Below are 20044 nucleotides of genomic sequence, written 5' to 3'. Positions count from 1 at the left end.
TAGATGAGGGATGGGGGGGAGGTAAGCAGGGAGAGAGTCTTCCATTAGCTAGGATAGTTAAGGGATGGGGGGGGTAAGCAGGGAGAGAGTCTTCCATTAGCTAGGATAGATGAGGGATGGGGGGGGGGAGGTAAGCAGGGAGAGTCTTCCATTAGCTAGGATAGTTGAGGGATGGAGGGGGGGAGGTAAGCAGGAAGAGTCTTCCATTAGCTAGGATAGTTGAGGGATGGGGGGGGGGAGGTAAGCAGGAAGAGTCTTCCATTAGCTAGGATAGTTGAGGGATGGGGGGGGGGGGAGGTAAGCAGGAAGAGTCTTCCATTAGCTAGGATAGTTGAGGGATGGGGGGGGGGAGGTAAGCAGGGAGAGTCTTCCATTAGCTAGGATAGTTGAGGGATGGGGGGGGAGGTAAGCAGGAAGAGTCTTCCATTAGCTAGGATAGTTGAGGGATGGAGGGGGGGAGGTAAGCAGGGAGAGTCTTCCATTTGCTAGGATAGATGAGGGATGGGGGAGGGGGGTAAGCAGGAAGAGTCTTCCATTAGCTAGGATAGTTGAGGGATGGAGGGAGGGGGGGAGGTAAGCAGGAAGTCTTCCATTAGCTAGGATAGATGAGGGATCGGGGGGGGGGGGGAGGTAAGCTGGAAGAATCTTCCATTAGCTAGGGTAGTTGAGGGATGGAGGGGGGGGGAGGTAAGCAGGAAGAGTCTTCCATTAGCTAGGATAGATGAGGGATGGCGGGGGGGGGGGGGGGAGATAAGCAGGAAGAGTCTTCTATTAGCTAGGATAGTTGAGGGATGGAGGGGGGGGAGGTAAGCAGGGAGAGTCTTCCATTAGCTAGGATAGATGAGGGATGGGGGGGGGGAGGGAGGTAAGCAGGGAGAGTCTTCCATTAGCTAGGATAGATGAGGGATGGGGGGGGGGGGAGGTAAGCAGGAAGAGTCTTCCATTAGCTAGGATAGTTGAGGGATGGGGGGGGGGGGGGGGGTAAGCAGGGAGAGTCTTCCATTAGCTAGGATAGTTGAGGGATGGAGGGGGGAGGTAAGCAGGGAGAGTCTTCCATTAGCTAGGATAGTTGAGGGATGGGGGGGGGGGAGGTAAGCAGGGAGAGAGTCTTCCATTAGCTAGGATAGATGAGGGATGGGGGGGGGAGGTAAGCAGGGAGAGAGACTTCTATTAGCTAGGATAGTTGAGGGATGGGGGGGGGGAGGTAAGCAGGGAGAGAGTCTTCTATTAGCTAGGATAGTTGAGGGATGGGGGGGAGGGGGGGAGGTAAGCAGGGAGAGTCTTCCATTAGCTAGGATAGATGAGGGATGGGGGGGTAAGCAGGGAGAGAGTCTTCCATTAGCTAGGATAGATGAGGGATGGGGGGGGGGGAGGTAAGCAGGGAGAGAGTCTTCTATTAGCTAGGATAGTTGAGGGATGGGGGGGAGGTAAGCAGGGAGATAGTCTTCTATTAGCTAGGATAGTTGAGGGATGGGGGGGGGGGGTAAGCAGGGAGAGAGTCTTCCATTTGCTAGGATAGATGAGGGATGGGGGGGTAAGCAGGGAGATAGTCTTCTATTAGCTAGGATAGTTGAGGGATGGGGGGGGGGGTAAGCAGGGAGAGTCTTCCATTAGCTAGGATAGATGAGGGATGGGGGGGGGGGGGGAGGTAAGCAGGGAGAGTCTTCTATTAGCTAGGATAGTTGAGGGATGGGTGGGAGGTAAGCAGGGAGAGAGTCTTCCATTAGCTAGGATAGATGAGGGATGGGGGGGGGGAGGTAAGCAGGGAGAGAGTCTTCTATTAGCTAGGATAGTTGAGGGATGGGGGGAGGTAAGCAGGGAGAGAGTCTTCCATTAGCTAGGATAGTTGAGGGATGGGGGGGGGTGGTAAGCAGGGAGAGAGTCTTCTATTAGCTAGGATAGTTGAGGGATGGGGGGGGGAGGTAAGCAGGGAGATAGTCTTCTATTAGCTAGGATAGTTGAGGGATGGGGGGGGGGGAGGTAAGCAGGGAGAGTCTTCCATTAGCTAGGATAGATGAGGGATTGGGGGGGGAGGTAAGCAGGGAGAGAGTCTTCCATTAGCTAGGATAGTTGAGGGATGGGGGGGAGGTAAGCAGGGAGAGAGTCTTCCATTAGCTAGGATAGTTGAGGGATGGGGGGGGAGGTAAGCAGGGAGAGAGTCTTCTATTAGCTAGGATAGTTGAGGGTTGGGGGGGAGGTAAGCAGGGAGAGAGTCTTCCATTAGCTAGGATAGTTGAGGGATGGGGGGGGGTGGTAAGCAGGGAGAGAGTCTTCTATTAGCTAGGATAGTTGAGGGATGTGGGGGAGTTAAGCAGGGAGATAGTCTTCCATTAGCTAGGATAGTTGAGGGATGGGGGGAGGTAAGCAGGGAGATAGTCTTCTATTAGCTAGGATAGTTGAGGGATGGGGGGGGGGGTAAGCAGGGAGAGAGTCTTCCATTAGCTAGGATAGTTGAGGGATGGGGGGGGAGGTAAGCAGGGAGAGAGTCTTCCATTAGCTAGGATAGTTGAGGGATGGGGGGGGTAAGCAGGGAGAGAGTCTTCCATTAGCTAGGATAGATGAGGGATGGGGGGGGGGGTAAGCAGGGAGAGAGTCTTCCATTAGCTAGGATAGATGAGGGATGGGGGGGGGGGTAAGCAGGGAGAGAGTCTTCTATTAGCTAGGATAGATGAGGGATGGGGGGGGGGGTAAGCAGGGAGAGAGTCTTCTATTAGCTAGGATAGAGGAGGGATGGGGGGGGGGGGGTAAGCAGGGAGAGAGTCTTCCATTAGCTAGGATAGATGAGGGATGGGGGGGGGGGGGGAGGTAAGCAGGGAGAGAGTCTTCCATTAGCTAGGATAGATGAGGGATGGGGGGGTAAGCAGGGAGAGAGTCTTCCATTAGCTAGGATAGTTGAGGGATGGGGGGGGGGGGGAGGTAAGCAGGGAGAGTCTTCCATTAGCTAGGATAGTTGAGGGATGGGGGGGGGTAAGCAGGGAGAGAGTCTTCCATTAGCTAGGATAGTTGAGGGATGGGGGGGGGGGGGGAGGTAAGCAGGGAGAGACTCTTCCATTAGCTAGGATAGTTGAGGGATGGGGGGGAGGTAAGCAGGGAGATAGTCTTCTATTAACTAGGATAGTTGAGGGATGGGGGGGGGGGGGGTAAGCAGGGAGAGAGTCTTCCATTAGCTAGGATAGTTGAGGGATGGGGGGGGGAGGTAAGCAGGGAGAGAGTCTTCCATTAGCTAGGATAGTTGAGGGATGGGGGGGGGGGGGTAAGCAGGGAGAGAGTCGTCCATTAGCTAGGATAGATGAGGGATGGGGGGGGGGGGTAAGCAGGGAGAGAGTCTTCCATTAGCTAGGATAGATGAGGGATGGGGGGGGGGGTAAGCAGGGAGAGAGTCTTCTATTAGCTAGGATAGATGAGGGATGGGGGGGGGGGGTAAGCAGGGAGAGAGTCTTCTATTAGCTAGGATAGTTGAGGGATGGGGGGGGGAGGTAAGCAGGGAGAGAGTCTTCTATTAGCTAGGATAGATGAGGGATGGGGGGGGGTAAGCAGGGAGAGAGTCTTCTATTAGCTAGGATAGATGAGGGATGGGGGGGGGGTAAGCAGGGAGAGAGTCTTCTATTAGCTAGGATAGATGAGGGATGGGGGGGGGGTAAGCAGGGAGAGAGTCTTCCATTAGCTAGGATAGATGAGGGATGGGGGGGGAGGTAAGCAGGGAGAGTCTTCTATTAGCTAGGATAGTTGAGGGATGAGGGATGGGGGGTAAGCAGGGAGAGAGTCTTCCATTAGCTAGGATAGTTGAGGGATGGGGGGGGGGGGAGGTAAGCAGGGAGAGTCTTCCATTAGCTAGGATAGTTGAGGGATGGGGGGGGGGGGGGTAAGCAGGGAGAGAGTCTTCCATTAGCTAGGATAGTTGAGGGATGGGGGGGGGGAGGTAAGCAGGGAGAGAGTCTTCCATTAGCTAGGATAGTTGAGGGATGGAGGGGGGGGGTAAGCAGGGAGAGAGTCTTCAATTAGCTAGGATAGATGAGGGATGGGGGGGGGTAAGCAGGGAGAGAGTCTTCCATTAGCTAGGATAGTTGAGGGATGGGGGGGGGAGGTAAGCAGGGAGAGAGTCTTCCATTAGCTAGGATAGTTGAGGGATGGGGGGGGGGGGAGGTAAGCAGGGAGATATTCTTCTATTAGCTAGGATAGTTGAGGGATGTGAGGGGGGGAGGTAAGCAGGGAGAGAGTCTTCTATTAGCTAGGATAGTTGAGGGATGGGGGGGGGGGGTGGTAAGCAGGGAGAGAGTCTTCTATTAGCTAGGATAGTTGAGGGATGGGGGCGGGTGGTAAGCAGGGAGAGAGTCTTCCATTAGCTAGGATAGTTGAGGGATGGGGGGGGGGAGGTAAGCAGGGAGAGTCTTCTATTAGCTAGGATAGTTGAGGGATGGGGGGGGAGGTAAGCAGGGAGAGAGTCTTCTATTAGCTAGGATAGTTGAGGGATGGGGGCGGGTGGTAAGCAGGGAGAGAGTCTTCCATTAGCTAGGATAGTTGAGGGATGGGGGGGGGGGGAGGTAAGCAGGGAGAGTCTTCTATTAGCTAGGATAGTTGAGGGATGGGGGGGGGGGAGGTAAGCAGGGAGAGAGTCTTCTATTAGCTAGGATAGTTAAGGGATGGGGGGGGGTAAGCAGGGAGAGAGTCTTCCATTAGCTAGGATAGTTGAGGGATGGGGAGGGGGGGTAAGCAGGGAGAGAGTCTTCCATTAGCTAGGATAGATGAGGGATGGGGGGGTAAGCAGGGAGAGAGTCTTCCATTAGCTAGGATAGTTGAGGGATGGGGGGGGGGGGAGGTAAGCAGGGAGAGTCTTCCATTAGCTAGGATAGTTGAGGGATGGGGGGGGGTAAGCAGGGAGAGAGTCTTCCATTAGCTAGGATAGTTGAGGGATGGGGGGGGGGGGGGAGGTAAGCAGGGAGAGACTCTTCCATTAGCTAGGATAGTTGAGGGATGGGGGGGAGGTAAGCAGGGAGATAGTCTTCTATTAACTAGGATAGTTGAGGGATGGGGGGGGGGGGGGGTAAGCAGGGAGAGAGTCTTCCATTAGCTAGGATAGTTGAGGGATGGGGGGGGGAGGTAAGCAGGGAGAGAGTCTTCCATTAGCTAGGATAGTTGAGGGATGGGGGGGGGGGGTAAGCAGGGAGAGAGTCGTCCATTAGCTAGGATAGATGAGGGATGGGGGGGGGGGGGTAAGCAGGGAGAGAGTCTTCCATTAGCTAGGATAGATGAGGGATGGGGGGGGGGGTAAGCAGGGAGAGAGTCTTCTATTAGCTAGGATAGATGAGGGATGGGGGGGGGGGGTAAGCAGGGAGAGAGTCTTCTATTAGCTAGGATAGTTGAGGGATGGGGGGGGGAGGTAAGCAGGGAGAGAGTCTTCTATTAGCTAGGATAGATGAGGGATGGGGGGGAGGTAAGCAGGGAGAGAGTCTTCTATTAGCTAGGATAGATGAGGGATGGGGGGGGGGTAAGCAGGGAGAGAGTCTTCTATTAGCTAGGATAGATGAGGGATGGGGGGGGGGTAAGCAGGGAGAGAGTCTTCCATTAGCTAGGATAGATGAGGGATGGGGGGGGAGGTAAGCAGGGAGAGTCTTCTATTAGCTAGGATAGTTGAGGGATGAGGGATGGGGGGTAAGCAGGGAGAGAGTCTTCCATTAGCTAGGATAGTTGAGGGATGGGGGGGGGGGGGGGAGGTAAGCAGGGAGAGTCTTCCATTAGCTAGGATAGTTGAGGGATGGGGGGGGGGGGGTAAGCAGGGAGAGAGTCTTCCATTAGCTAGGATAGTTGAGGGATGGGGGGGGGGAGGTAAGCAGGGAGAGAGTCTTCCATTAGCTAGGATAGTTGAGGGATGGAGGGGGGGGTAAGCAGGGAGAGAGTCTTCAATTAGCTAGGATAGATGAGGGATGGGGGGGGGGTAAGCAGGGAGAGAGTCTTCCATTAGCTAGGATAGTTGAGGGATGGGGGGGGGGAGGTAAGCAGGGAGAGAGTCTTCCATTAGCTAGGATAGTTGAGGGATGGGGGGGGGGGGAGGTAAGCAGGGAGATATTCTTCTATTAGCTAGGATAGTTGAGGGATGTGAGGGGGGGAGGTAAGCAGGGAGAGAGTCTTCTATTAGCTAGGATAGTTGAGGGATGGGGGGGGGGGGTGGTAAGCAGGGAGAGAGTCTTCTATTAGCTAGGATAGTTGAGGGATGGGGGCGGGTGGTAAGCAGGGAGAGAGTCTTCCATTAGCTAGGATAGTTGAGGGATGGGGGGGGGAGGTAAGCAGGGAGAGTCTTCTATTAGCTAGGATAGTTGAGGGATGGGGGGGGAGGTAAGCAGGGAGAGAGTCTTCTATTAGCTAGGATAGTTGAGGGATGGGGGCGGGTGGTAAGCAGGGAGAGAGTCTTCCATTAGCTAGGATAGTTGAGGGATGGGGGGGGGGGGAGGTAAGCAGGGAGAGTCTTCTATTAGCTAGGATAGTTGAGGGATGGGGGGGGGGGAGGTAAGCAGGGAGAGAGTTTTCTATTAGCTAGGATAGTTGAGGGATGGGGGGGGGGTAAGCAGGGAGAGAGTCTTCCATTAGCTAGGATAGTTGAGGGATGGGGAGGGGGGGTAAGCAGGGAGAGAGTCTTCCATTAGCTAGGATAGTTGAGGGATGGGGGGGGGGGGGAGGTAAGCAGGGAGAGAGTCTTCAATTAGCTAGGATAGATGAGGGATGGGGGGGGGTAAGCAGGGAGAGAGTCTTCTATTAGCTAGGATAGTTGAGGGATGGGGGGGGGGGGGAGGTAAGCAGGGAGAGTCTTCCATTAGCTTAGATAGATGAGGGATGGGGGGGTAAGCAGGGAGAGAGTCTTCCATTAGCTAGGATAGTTGAGGGATGGGGGGGGGGGGGAGGTAAGCAGGAAGAGTCTTCCATTAGCTAGGATAGTTGAGGGATGGGGGGGAGGTAAGCAGGGAGAGAGTCTTCTATTAGCTAGGATAGTTGAGGGATGGGGGGGGGGGAGGTAAGCAGGGAGAGTCTTCCATTAGCTAGGATAGATGAGGGATGGGGGGGAGGTAAGCAGGGAGAGAGTCTTCCATTAGCTAGGATAGTTAAGGGATGGGGGGGGGGGGTAAGCAGGGAGAGAGTCTTCCATTAGCTAGGATAGATGAGGGATGGGGGGGGGAGGTAAGCAGGGAGAGTCTTCCATTAGCTAGGATAGTTGAGGGATGGAGGGGGGGAGGTAAGCAGGAAGAGTCTTCCATTAGCTAGGATAGTTGAGGGATGGGGGGGGGGAGGTAAGCAGGAAGAGTCTTCCATTAGCTAGGATAGTTGAGGGATGGGGGGGGGGGGAGGTAAGCAGGAAGAGTCTTCCATTAGCTAGGATAGTTGAGGGATGGGGGGGGGGAGGTAAGCAGGGATAGTCTTCCATTAGCAAGGATAGTTGAGGGATGGGGGGGGAGGTAAGCAGGAAGAGTCTTCCATTAGCTAGGATAGTTGAGGGATGGAGGGGGGGAGGTAAGCAGGGAGAGTCTTCCATTTGCTAGGATAGATGAGGGATGGGGGGGGGGTAAGCAGGAAGAGTCTTCCATTAGCTAGGATAGTTGAGGGATGGAGGGAGGGGGGGAGGTAAGCAGGAAGTCTTCCATTAGCTAGGATAGATGAGGGATCGGGGGGGGGGGGAGGTAAGCTGGAAGAATCTTCCATTAGCTAGGGTAGTTGAGGGATGGAGGGGGGGGGGAGGTAAGCAGGAAGAGTCTTCCATTAGCTAGGATAGATGAGGGATGGCGGGGGGGGGGGGAGGTAAGCAGGAAGAGTCTTCTATTAGCTAGGATAGTTGAGGGATGGAGGGGGGGAGGTAAGCAGGGAGAGTCTTCCATTAGCTAGGATAGATGAGGGATGGGGGGGGGGAGGGAGGTAAGCAGGAAGAGTCTTCCATTAGCTAGGATAGATGAGGGATGGGGGGGGGGGGGAGGTAAGCAGGAAGAGTCTTCCATTAGCTAGGATAGTTGAGGGATGGGGGGGGGGGGGTAAGCAGGGAGAGTCTTCCATTAGCTAGGATAGTTGAGGGATGGAGGGGGGAGGTAAGCAGGGAGAGTCTTCCATTAGCTAGGATAGTTGAGGGATGGGGGGGGGGGGAGGTAAGCAGGTAGAGAGTCTTCCATTAGCTAGGATAGATGAGGGATGGGGGGGGAGGTAAGCAGGGAGAGAGACTTCTATTAGCTAGGATAGTTGAGGGATGGGGGGGGGGAGGTAAGCAGGGAGAGAGTCTTCTATTAGCTAGGATAGTTGAGGGATGGGGGGGAGGGGGGGAGGTAAGCAGGGAGAGTCTTCCATTAGCTAGGATAGATGAGGGATGGGGGGGTAAGCAGGGAGAGAGTCTTCCATTAGCTAGGATAGATGAGGGATGGGGGGGGGGGAGGTAAGCAGGGAGAGAGTCTTCTATTAGCTAGGATAGTTGAGGGATGGGGGGGAGGTAAGCAGGGAGATAGTCTTCTATTAGCTAGGATAGTTGAGGGATGGGGGGGGGGAGGTAAGCAGGGAGAGAGTCTTCCATTTGCTAGGATAGATGAGGGATGGGGGGGGTAAGCAGGGAGATAGTCTTCTATTAGCTAGGATAGTTGAGGGATGGGGGGGGGGGGGGAGGTAAGCAGGGAGAGTCTTCCATTAGCTAGGATAGATGAGGGATGGGGGGGGGGGGGGAGGTAAGCAGGGAGAGTCTTCTATTAGCTAGGATAGTTGAGGGATGGGGGGGAGGTAAGCAGGGAGAGAGTCTTCCATTAGCTAGGATAGATGAGGGATGGGGGGGGGGAGGTAAGCAGGGAGAGAGTCTTCTATTAGCTAGGATAGTTGAGGGATGGGGGGAGGTAAGCAGGGAGAGAGTCTTCCATTAGCTAGGATAGTTGAGGGATGGGGGGGGGGTGGTAAGCAGGGAGAGAGTCTTCTATTAGCTAGGATAGTTGAGGGATGGGGGGGGGAGGTAAGCAGGGAGAGAGTCTTCTATTAGCTAGGATAGTTGAGGGATGGGGGGGGAGGTAAGCAGGGAGAGAGTCTTCTATTAGCTAGGATAGATGAGGGATGGGGGGGAGGTAAGCAGGGAGAGAGTCTTCTATTAGCTAGGATAGATGAGGGATGGGGGGGGGGTAAGCAGGGAGAGAGTCTTCTATTAGCTAGGATAGATGAGGGATGGGGGGGGGGGGTAAGCAGGGAGAGAGTCTTCCATTAGCTAGGATAGATGAGGGATGGGGGGGGAGGTAAGCAGGGAGAGTCTTCTATTAGCTAGGATAGTTGAGGGATGAGGGATGGGGGGGTAAGCAGGGAGAGAGTCTTCCATTAGCTAGGATAGTTGAGGGATGGGGGGGGGGGGAGGTAAGCAGGGAGAGTCTTCCATTAGCTAGGATAGTTGAGGGATGGGGGGGGGGGGTAAGCAGGGAGAGAGTCTTCCATTAGCTAGGATAGTTGAGGGATGGGGGGGGGAGGTAAGCAGGGAGAGAGTCTTCCATTAGCTAGGATAGTTGAGGGATGGAGGGGGGGGGGTAAGCAGGGAGAGAGTCTTCAATTAGCTAGGATAGATGAGGGATGGGGGGGGGTAAGCAGGGAGAGAGTCTTCCATTAGCTAGGATAGTTGAGGGATGGGGGGGGAGGTAAGCAGGGAGAGAGTCTTCCATTAGCTAGGATAGTTGAGGGATGGGGGGGGGGGGGAGGTAAGCAGGGAGATATTCTTCTATTAGCTAGGATAGTTGAGGGATGTGAGGGGGGGAGGTAAGCAGGGAGAGAGTCTTCTATTAGCTAGGATAGTTGAGGGATGGGGGGGGGGGGGGGTGGTAAGCAGGGAGAGAGTCTTCTATTAGCTAGGATAGTTGAGGGATGGGGGCGGGTGGTAAGCAGGGAGAGAGTCTTCCATTAGCTAGGATAGTTGAGGGATGGGGGGGGGAGGTAAGCAGGGAGAGTCTTCTATTAGCTAGGATAGTTGAGGGATGGGGGGGGAGGTAAGCAGGGAGAGAGTCTTCTATTAGCTAGGATAGTTGAGGGATGGGGGCGGGTGGTAAGCAGGGAGAGAGTCTTCCATTAGCTAGGATAGTTGAGGGATGGGGGGGGGGAGGTAAGCAGGGAGAGTCTTCTATTAGCTAGGATAGTTGAGGGATGGGGGGGGGGAGGTAAGCAGGGAGAGAGTTTTCTATTAGCTAGGATAGTTGAGGGATGGGGGGGGGGGGTAAGCAGGGAGAGAGTCTTCCATTAGCTAGGATAGTTGAGGGATGGGGAGGGGGGGTAAGCAGGGAGAGAGTCTTCCATTAGCTAGGATAGTTGAGGGATGGGGGGGGGGGGGAGGTAAGCAGGGAGAGAGTCTTCAATTAGCTAGGATAGATGAGGGATGGGGGGGGGGTAAGCAGGGAGAGAGTCTTCTATTAGCTAGGATAGTTGAGGGATGGGGGGGGGGGAGGTAAGCAGGGAGAGTCTTCCATTAGCTTAGATAGATGAGGGATGGGGGGGTAAGCAGGGAGAGAGTCTTCCATTAGCTAGGATAGTTGAGGGATGGGGGGGGGGGGGAGGTAAGCAGGAAGAGTCTTCCATTAGCTAGGATAGTTGAGGGATGGGGGGGAGGTAAGCAGGGAGAGAGTCTTCTATTAGCTAGGATAGTTGAGGGATGGGGGGGGGGGGGAGGTAAGCAGGGAGAGTCTTCCATTAGCTAGGATAGATGAGGGATGGGGGGGAGGTAAGCAGGGAGAGAGTCTTCCATTAGCTAGGATAGTTAAGGGATGGGGGGGGGGTAAGCAGGGAGAGAGTCTTCCATTAGCTAGGATAGATGAGGGATGGGGGGGGGAGGTAAGCAGGGAGAGTCTTCCATTAGCTAGGATAGTTGAGGGATGGAGGGGGGGAGGTAAGCAGGAAGAGTCTTCCATTAGCTAGGATAGTTGAGGGATGGGGGGGGGGAGGTAAGCAGGAAGAGTCTTCCATTAGCTAGGATAGTTGAGGGATGGGGGGGGGGGGGGAGGTAAGCAGGAAGAGTCTTCCATTAGCTAGGATAGTTGAGGGATGGGGGGGGGAGGTAAGCAGGGAGAGTCTTCCATTAGCTAGGATAGTTGAGGGATGGGGGGGGGAGGTAAGCAGGAAGAGTCTTCCATTAGCTAGGATAGTTGAGGGATGGGGGGGGGGAGGTAAGCAGGGAGAGAGTCTTCTATTAGCTAGGATAGATGAGGGATGGGGGGGGGGGGGTAAGCAGGAAGAGTCTTCCATTAGCTAGGATAGTTGAGGGATGGAGGGGGGGGGGAGGTAAGCAGGAAGTCTTCCATTAGCTAGGATAGATGAGGGATCGGGGGGGGGGGGAGGTAAGCTGGAAGAGTCTTCCATTAGCTAGGATAGTTGAGGGATGGAGGGGGGGGGGAGGTAAGCAGGAAGAGTCTTCCATTAGCTAGGATAGATGAGGGATGGGGGGGGGGGGGAGGTAAGCAGGAAGAGTCTTCTATTAGCTAGGATAGTTGAGGGATGGGGGGGGGAGGTAAGCAGGGAGAGTCTTCCATTAGCTAGGATAGATGAGGGATGGGGGGGGGGAGGGAGGTAAGCAGGAAGAGTCTTCCATTAGCTAGGATAGATGAGGGATGGGGGGGGGGAGGTAAGCAGGAAGAGTCTTCCATTAGCTAGGATAGTTGAGGGATGGGGGGGGGGGGTAAGCAGGGAGAGTCTTCCATTAGCTAGGATAGTTGAGGGATGGAGGGGGGGAGGTAAGCAGGGAGAGTCTTCCATTAGCTAGGATAGTTGAGGGATGGGGGGGGGGGGGAGGTAAGCAGGTAGAGAGTCTTCCATTAGCTAGGATAGATGAGGGATGGGGGGGGGAGGTAAGCAGGGAGAGAGACTTCTATTAGCTAGGATAGTTGAGGGATGGGGGGGGGAGGTAAGCAGGGAGAGAGTCTTCTATTAGCTAGGATAGTTGAGGGATGGGGGGGAGGGGGGGAGGTAAGCAGGGAGAGTCTTCCATTAGCTAGGATAGATGAGGGATGGGGGGGTAAGCAGGGAGAGAGTCTTCCATTAGCTAGGATAGATGAGGGATGGGGGGGGGGGAGGTAAGCAGGGAGAGAGTCTTCTATTAGCTAGGATAGTTGAGGGATGGGGGGGAGGTAAGCAGGGAGATAGTCTTCTATTAGCTAGGATAGTTGAGGGATGGGGGGGGGGAGGTAAGCAGGGAGAGAGTCTTCCATTTGCTAGGATAGATGAGGGATGGGGGGGTAAGCAGGGAGATAGTCTTCTATTAGCTAGGATAGTTGAGGGATGGGGGGGGGGGGAGGTAAGCAGGGAGAGTCTTCCATTAGCTAGGATAGATGAGGGATGGGGGGGGGGGGAGGTAAGCAGGGAGAGTCTTCTATTAGCTAGGATAGTTGAGGGATGGGGGGGAGGTAAGCAGGGAGAGAGTCTTCCATTAGCTAGGATAGATGAGGGATGGGGGGGGGAGGTAAGCAGGGAGAGAGTCTTCTATTAGCTAGGATAGTTGAGGGATGGGGGGGAGGTAAGCAGGGAGAGAGTCTTCCATTAGCTAGGATAGTTGAGGGATGGGGGGGGGTGGTAAGCAGGGAGAGAGTCTTCTATTAGCTAGGATAGTTGAGGGATGGGGGGGGAGGTAAGCAGGGAGATAGTCTTCTATTAGCTAGGATAGTTGAGGGATGGGGGGGGGGGGGAGGTAAGCAGGGAGAGTCTTCCATTAGCTAGGATAGATGAGGGATTGGGGGGGAGGTAAGCAGGGAGAGAGTCTTCCATTAGCTAGGATAGTTGAGGGATGGGGGGGAGGTAAGCAGGGAGAGAGTCTTCCATTAGCTAGGATAGTTGAGGGATGGGGGGGGGAGGTAAGCAGGGAGAGAGTCTTCTATTAGCTAGGATAGTTGAGGGATGGGGGGGGAGGTAAGCAGGGAGAGAGTCTTCTATTAGCTAGGATAGATGAGGGATGGGGGGGGGGGGAGGTAAGCAGGGAGAGAGTCTTCTATTAGCTAGGATAGTTGAGGGATGGGGGGGGAGGTAAGCAGGGAGAGAGTCTTCTATTAGCTAGGATAGATGAGGGATGGGGGGGAGGTAAGCAGGGAGAGAGTCTTCTATTAGCTAGGATAGTTGAGGGATGGGGGGGAGGTAAGCAGGGAGAGTCTTCCATTAGCTAGGATAGTTGAGGGATGGGGGGGGAGGTAAGCAGGGAGAGAGTCTTCTATTAGCTAGGATAGTTGAGGGATGGGGGGGGGAGGTAAGCAGGGAGAGAGTCTTCTATTAGCTAGGATAGTTGAGGGATGGGGGGGGAGGTAAGCAGGGAGAGAGTCTTCTATTAGCTAGGATAGTTGAGGGATGGGGGGGAGGTAAGCAGGGAGAGAGTCTTCCATTAGCTAGGATAGTTGAGGGATGGGGGTGGTGGTAAGCAGGGAGAGAGTCTTCTATTAGCTAGGATAGTTGAGGGATGTGGGGGAGTTAAGCAGGGAGATAGTCTTCCATTAGCTAGGATAGTTGAGGGATGGGGGGAGGTAAGCAGGGAGATAGTCTTCTATTAGCTAGGATAGTTGAGGGATGGGGGGGGGGGGGGGGGTAAGCAGGGAGAGAGTCTTCCATTAGCTAGGATAGTTGAGGGATGGGGGGGGGGAGGTAAGCAGGGAGAGAGTCTTCCATTAGCTAGGATAGTTGAGGGATGGGGGGGGTAAGCAGGGAGAGAGTCTTCCATTAGCTAGGATAGATGAGGGATGGGGGGGGGGTAAGCAGGGAGAGAGTCTTCCATTAGCTAGGATAGATGAGGGATGGGGGGGGGGGGTAAGCAGGGAGAGAGTCTTCTATTAGCTAGGATAGATGAGGGATGGGGGGGGGGGTAAGCAGGGAGAGAGTCTTCTATTAGCTAGGATAGAGGAGGGATGGGGGGGGGGGGTAAGCAGGGAGAGAGTCTTCCATTAGCTAGGATAGATGAGGGATGGGGGGGGGGGAGGTAAGCAGGGAGAGAGTCTTCCATTAGCTAGGATAGATGAGGGATGGGGGGGTAAGCAGGGAGAGAGTCTTCCATTAGCTAGGATAGTTGAGGGATGGGGGGGGGAGGTAAGCAGGGAGAGTCTTCCATTAGCTAGGATAGTTGAGGGATGGGGGGGGGGTAAGCAGGGAGAGAGTCTTCCATTAGCTAGGATAGTTGAGGGATGGGGGGGGGGGGAGGTAAGCAGGGAGAGACTCTTCCATTAGCTAGGATAGTTGAGGGATGGGGGGGAGGTAAGCAGGGAGATAGTCTTCTATTAACTAGGATAGTTGAGGGATGGGGGGGGGGGGGGGTAAGCAGGGAGAGAGTCTTCCATTAGCTAGGATAGTTGAGGGATGGGGGGGGGAGGTAAGCAGGGAGAGAGTCTTCCATTAGCTAGGATAGTTGAGGGATGGGGGGGGGGGGGGGGGGTAAGCAGGGAGAGAGTCGTCCATTAGCTAGGATAGATGAGGGATGGGGGGGGGGTAAGCAGGGAGAGAGTCTTCCATTAGCTAGGATAGATGAGGAATGGGGGGGGGGGGGGGTAAGCAGGGAGAGAGTCTTCTATTAGCTAGGATAGATGAGGGATGGGGGGGGGGGGTAAGCAGGGAGAGAGTCTTCTATTAGCTAGGATAGTTGAGGGATGGGGGGGGGGGAGGTAAGCAGGGAGAGAGTCTTCTATTAGCTAGGATAGATGAGGGATGGGGGGGGGGGGTAAGCAGGGAGAGAGTCTTCTATTAGCTAGGATAGATGAGGGATGGGGGGGGGGGGTAAGCAGGGAGAGAGTCTTCTATTAGCTAGGATAGATGAGGGATGGGGGGGGGGGGGTAAGCAGGGAGAGAGTCTTCCATTAGCTAGGATAGATGAGGGATGGGGGGGGGAGGTAAGCAGGGAGAGTCTTCTATTAGCTAGGATAGTTGAGGGATGAGGGATGGGGGGTAAGCAGGGAGAGAGTCTTCCATTAGCTAGGATAGTTGAGGGATGGGGGGGGGGAGGTAAGCAGGGAGAGTCTTCCATTATCTAGGATAGTTGAGGGATGGGGGGGGGGGGGAGGTAAGCAGGGAGAGAGTCTTCCATTAGCTAGGATAGTTGAGGGATGGGGGGGGGGGGGGGAGGTAAGCAGGGAGAGAGTCTTCTATTAGCTAGGATAGTTGAGGGATGGGGGGGGGGGGAGGTAAGCAGGGAGAGTCTTCCATTAGCTAGGATAGTTGAGGGATGGGGGGGGGGGTAAGCAGGGAGAGAGTCTTCCATTAGCTAGGATAGTTGGAGGGATGGGGGGGGGGAGGTAAGCAGGGAGAGTCTTCCATTAGCTAGGATAGTTGAGGGATGGGGGGGGGGAGGTAAGCAGGGAGAGAGTCTTCCATTAGCTAGGATAGTTGAGGGATGGGGGGGGGGGGGGAGGTAAGCAGGGATAGAGTCTTCTATTAGCTAGGATAGTTGAGGGGTGGGGGGGGGGTGGGAGGTAAGCAGGGAGAGAGAGTCTTCTATTAGCTATAGTCCGGGCTTTGTCGAATATTGATTGACCAAAATGCAAATCAATTTGATCGAAAAATTAGGGCGTGACATTGCCGCCTCAACTTTCACTTACAGACGGATATGACTTCATCAAAGACATTTATTGCAAAAAGGTAAACATGGTATTGGGATATTACATGGAAGAATTTCGAGGTAAAGTTTCATGAAAATCGGTCCAGTATAGTTTCCTCAGAATCGATCCACACACACACACACACACATACACACACACACACCACGATCATCGTCTCGATTCTCATGCAGTCTGTGTTAAAACATGTAGTAAAAACTTGACTATAAGTGTAAAGAACAGGACAAATTACTTTTTTCTCAAACTTCTTCAAAGTGAATGTGCTAAAACATTTACGTAAATAGTGTTTTTGCTGACATATCTTTGAATTTGCAAACACACTTCCAGGATTTAATGATCTCTAGATATGACTTTTGTCAAATGTCAAGGTCACAGTGGCTAAAATATAAAAATATTTGTCTTCTTTAGTTTTCTCTCTCTCTCTCTCTCTCTCTCTCTCTCTCTCTCTCTCTCTCTCTCTCTCTCTCTCTCTCTCTCTCTCTCTCTCTCTCTCTCTCTCTCTACCAGCACAGTTGGCCTGATGGTAATGCGTCCTCCCCGTGATCGGGAGGTCGTGGGTTCGAACCCCGGCCGGGTCATACCTGAGACTTTAAAATTGGCAATCTAGTGGCTGCTCCGACTGGCGTCAGGCATTATGGGGTTAGTGCTAGGACTGGTTGGTCCGGTGTCAGAATAATGTGACTGGGTGAGACATGAAGCCTGTGCTGCGACTTCTGTCTTGTGTGTGGCGCACGTTATATGTCAAAGCAGCACCGCCCTGATATGGCCCTTCGTGGTCGGCTGGGCGTTAAGCAAGCAAACAAACAAACAAACAAACAAACTCTCTCTCTCTCTGTTTCCGCAAATATCTGTCTTTTGGGTTGTCTTTCTGTGTTGTGTGTGTGTGTGTGTGTGTGTGTGTGTGTGTGTGTGTGTGTGTTTGTGTGTGTGTGTGTGTGAGTGTGTGTGTGTGTGTGTGTGTGTGTGTGTGTGTGTGTGTGTGTGTTTGTGTGTGTTTGAGAGACAGAGAGAAAAACGAAAAGAACAGACAGAGATAAAAACATTTTTTTAAAGCGAGGTGACAGACACACAGACGGACAAAAAGTCCAGTAGATTCAGCAACACGCACACAGTATGACAGTGTGAAAGTGCGTTTGTTCTGTGTCAGGGCTCCCCAAACTGCGCGTCCCTACGTCCTATACGCACAAGAAGTCGAAAACACGTACACGAAATTTATGGAGGGGGTCCCGGAACGCACTTACCTTTAAAAGAGCGGGTCTGGGGACGCACTAAATTTCGTTTATCTTTTGTACTGTAGATACTATTTTCAGACTGCGATCGTCAGCTATTGCGTACCTTAGGTACGGTTTTTCGACAATTAAATTGTTTCGTCAATATAATTACGTCTCGTACAAGCACCAATGTCAATTTCACGCGCGAAGAAAATCGGAAAGAAGGTTGAAAGCAATACAAAAGTAGCTGTGCCCGGGAAAGGTTATGTACCAAAAAGCACTAGTTGCTCGGGCAAAACCATACCGGGCGACTTCAGCGGTGAAACGAACACAGAAACACAGATCCGACGAAGCAATGGACGGAAAACACACTTCACAGTACGCTAATGTGTGACCTTTCGGCTTTTGCACCCTCGGGACCCTCTTAATTTCTGCAGTGGGGGTCCATGGACCCTCTAAAAATTGAAAGTGGGGTCCCGGGACTCTCTAGGAGAGGCGTCCAGTGTGTGTGTGTGTGTGTGTGTGTGTGTGTGTGTGTGTGTGTGTGCGTGCGTGCGTGCGTGCATGCGTGCGTGCGTGTATGTATGTATGTGCGTGCGTGCGTGTGTGTTTGTGTGTGTGTTAATTAGAGATGGCGTGTAGAAAGACAATCACAGATAGAAAGGGACAGAGAGAGACAGAGGAAAACAACTGTGAGACATTAGAAGAGAAATTAGAGATATACAAGAAAATCAGTAATATTAAATTAAAAGAGCGCCTATGTGATTGTCAAAGTACATTACAAATATCGTATGTCATTTTGGATTCTGTTAAATTGTCACAACAAAATCTAGCACTGAATACAAAGAGAGTTGGAATTCTAATTCAGTGTGAAGCACCTGCTGTTCTATGACTTATCTTAAATAAGTTTGAATTACATTCACCGTTCTCAGTTTCTTGGCTGAAATTAAGCTTAAACCTCTCCTATAACAGAAATACTTGTTCTCATGTCTATTTGCTTTGAAACAGCTTCTACCGGGGTTGTTTTTGATTGTTAGCATGCGCGAGGGCTTAATGTGTGTACTCATGACAACCTGTTGTGACGTCATACGCATGACGTATTTCAAATCAACAGAGTGCGTTCTGGCTGTTGGAAGTCTGACCAATTAAACATAATATCTTTTGTCAAAATGCTCAATCCCAAGGCAATTTGAGGGAACTTGTGTTTTACACGTCATTTGTTTTAGGGGGGTAGGGTGACGTATAAAGGTAACGTAAAAAAAAAACACGCCTTGAGTGTACAAACCAAGACATGTTAGTCACACCCTGTTAGCTATGGTACTGGAGTTCTGGTCCTTGATCCTTTTCTAAACTTCCGGTGCGGCACGACGCGATACGTTTTCTGCTTTTTTCTCAAAGTATACTCTGTTTTACACCCTGTAAGCCTTCGATGCAGTTGTAGACATATGTCAGGTAATACCTCACCAAGTTGTATGGTGTCTGAGGCTGTCGTTGTGGCACAAACTTGCAATGAAATCTTCGATCGGGAGGTAACGTCCCAGGTCTTCTTAGATTTGATGTGGTAATGTCCTTGATGTTTACCTTTCGGGAGCATTATCGTCCGTTTTCTATACATATTTTACAGTCTAACACATTCACGCATTAAGTCAGCTGCTCTTCCCACCTTTCTTATCAACAGAAGGTCCATGCTCCGTGCTCAGACGTCAGTAGTCACTCCATTCATTGTCCTATGTATTCATGGGTGACGTCCTTGTCTTTTTCGCCAAGCAATGCACAAAAGATAACGTCCTTGTTCATTTTTGGCAAGAACAATTGCATTACTGTTTTGGCCAGTTTACAGTTGATTGATCTGTTCTAAATTCCCAACAGCGATATGCACATGATGTCAGTTGAAAAAAAGATAAAGTAGAGAAAACAATGACAATTTTGTGCATTGTTTTTGCAGACTAGGAGGGGGGATTGAGCCTACATTTGTTTGATTCAAACAAAATGTTAATGGTGTGCGAGGTGATGCTTGTTTCAGATGGCGGATTTGTCTGCGGAAACGCTAGATTGCAGTGTCTTAAACGTTTCGGAGGTCGTGGTGGAAGCAACTGCACCTGGTCCATCTGTGGATCCGACGCGATAGGTTGCCGTTTTCCAGTTTCTCTTGCAGCTCGTCCACTGTTTTGCTTTCAGTGTCCAATCTTAACTTGGTCTCTTTCAGTGTAGGCGTTTGTTCATTGTCGAAGAGATCCTCGTCTCCATGACTGTCGCTCAAACACGAATTGATCTTCTTGGAATCAAACGAAATCTTCACAGTGCTGGTTGTTTGTGAGAGGGTTTCTATACACTGCTGCATAATCCCAGGGTTTGCCTCTCCGACATTCTGTGTTTCCAAGCATTTAAGTGACGGTACAATGAAATTTACCTTTGCCTCAGATGAGAGGCATCTACCTGAAGATTCAGCAGACCCTTCAACAACTTGACCTAATCCTTTTGGGCCACCCATAAATCTGAGAAGCTTCCCACCAAAAAGCTTGTAAGCTGTTTGCCAAAACGTTTTGGTCTGACTTGCGTATCTCATTGCACATGTTTCCTTTGTAGAATAGAAAGTCACAACATCTAGAAAGAGAAGGAGCGCAATATTATCCATTGGCAATATGCCATTTGCAATAATTTCGTGAAGGGTGATCCAGTGTGACAACAGACCTTGTTTTTTTCTTCTTCTTCTTCTTCTTCTTCTTCTTCTTCTTCTTCTTCTTCTTCTTCTTCTTCTTCTTCTTCTTCTTCTTCTTCTTCTTTTTCTCTGGGTCCTGCGGTTTCATGTTTGAATAACTTGCTTACTAGCACTTGTTTTCCTGTAGCATGATCAATTGTTAACTGACGGAACTTGAGTGGTTTGTCAGAATGCGTTGACTCAAGGTGCTCTTTAGTGGCGCGGAGTGAGTCAAATTTAGCTTCACAGTGATAACACCTGAAGTCCATCAGCTGAAACAAGGAACAACGAATTCATAACAGAGAAATACTCATGCTATTGTGTATGTAGGGGAAGGGGTATTCAGTTTGAATGCCACCCTTTGAACTGTTGGCTTCATGATGAAATGCGAAAACACCTCAAAACACGTTAGTAGACTTGAGGAAACACTTGTAGTACCCCTAGAAGCAATTCAACGCTTGAGAGATTTTAGAACACATATATCAACTGTAAACTGGCCAAAACAGTGTTGCAATTGTTCTTTCAAAAAGTGAACAAAGACGTTATCTTTTGTGCCTTGCTTGGCGAAAAAGACAAGGACGTTACCCATGAAT

The 20044-nt window shown here is 52.0% G+C and overlaps 1 protein-coding gene across 1 annotated transcript in view; it reads left to right on the top strand.

The window, feature by feature from the left end:
• The window catches only part of LOC138949462 (uncharacterized), a 166847-nt gene that overhangs the window by 76619 nt on the left and 70184 nt on the right, over positions 1-20044 (top strand). The gene's annotated exons all lie outside the window — the stretch shown is intronic.

This window comes from Littorina saxatilis, linkage group LG15 (genome assembly GCF_037325665.1).
Source record: "Littorina saxatilis isolate snail1 linkage group LG15, US_GU_Lsax_2.0, whole genome shotgun sequence".
Taxonomy (NCBI): Eukaryota; Metazoa; Mollusca; class Gastropoda; order Littorinimorpha; family Littorinidae; genus Littorina; species Littorina saxatilis.
This window is presented reverse-complemented; position numbering and strand designations above follow the sequence as displayed.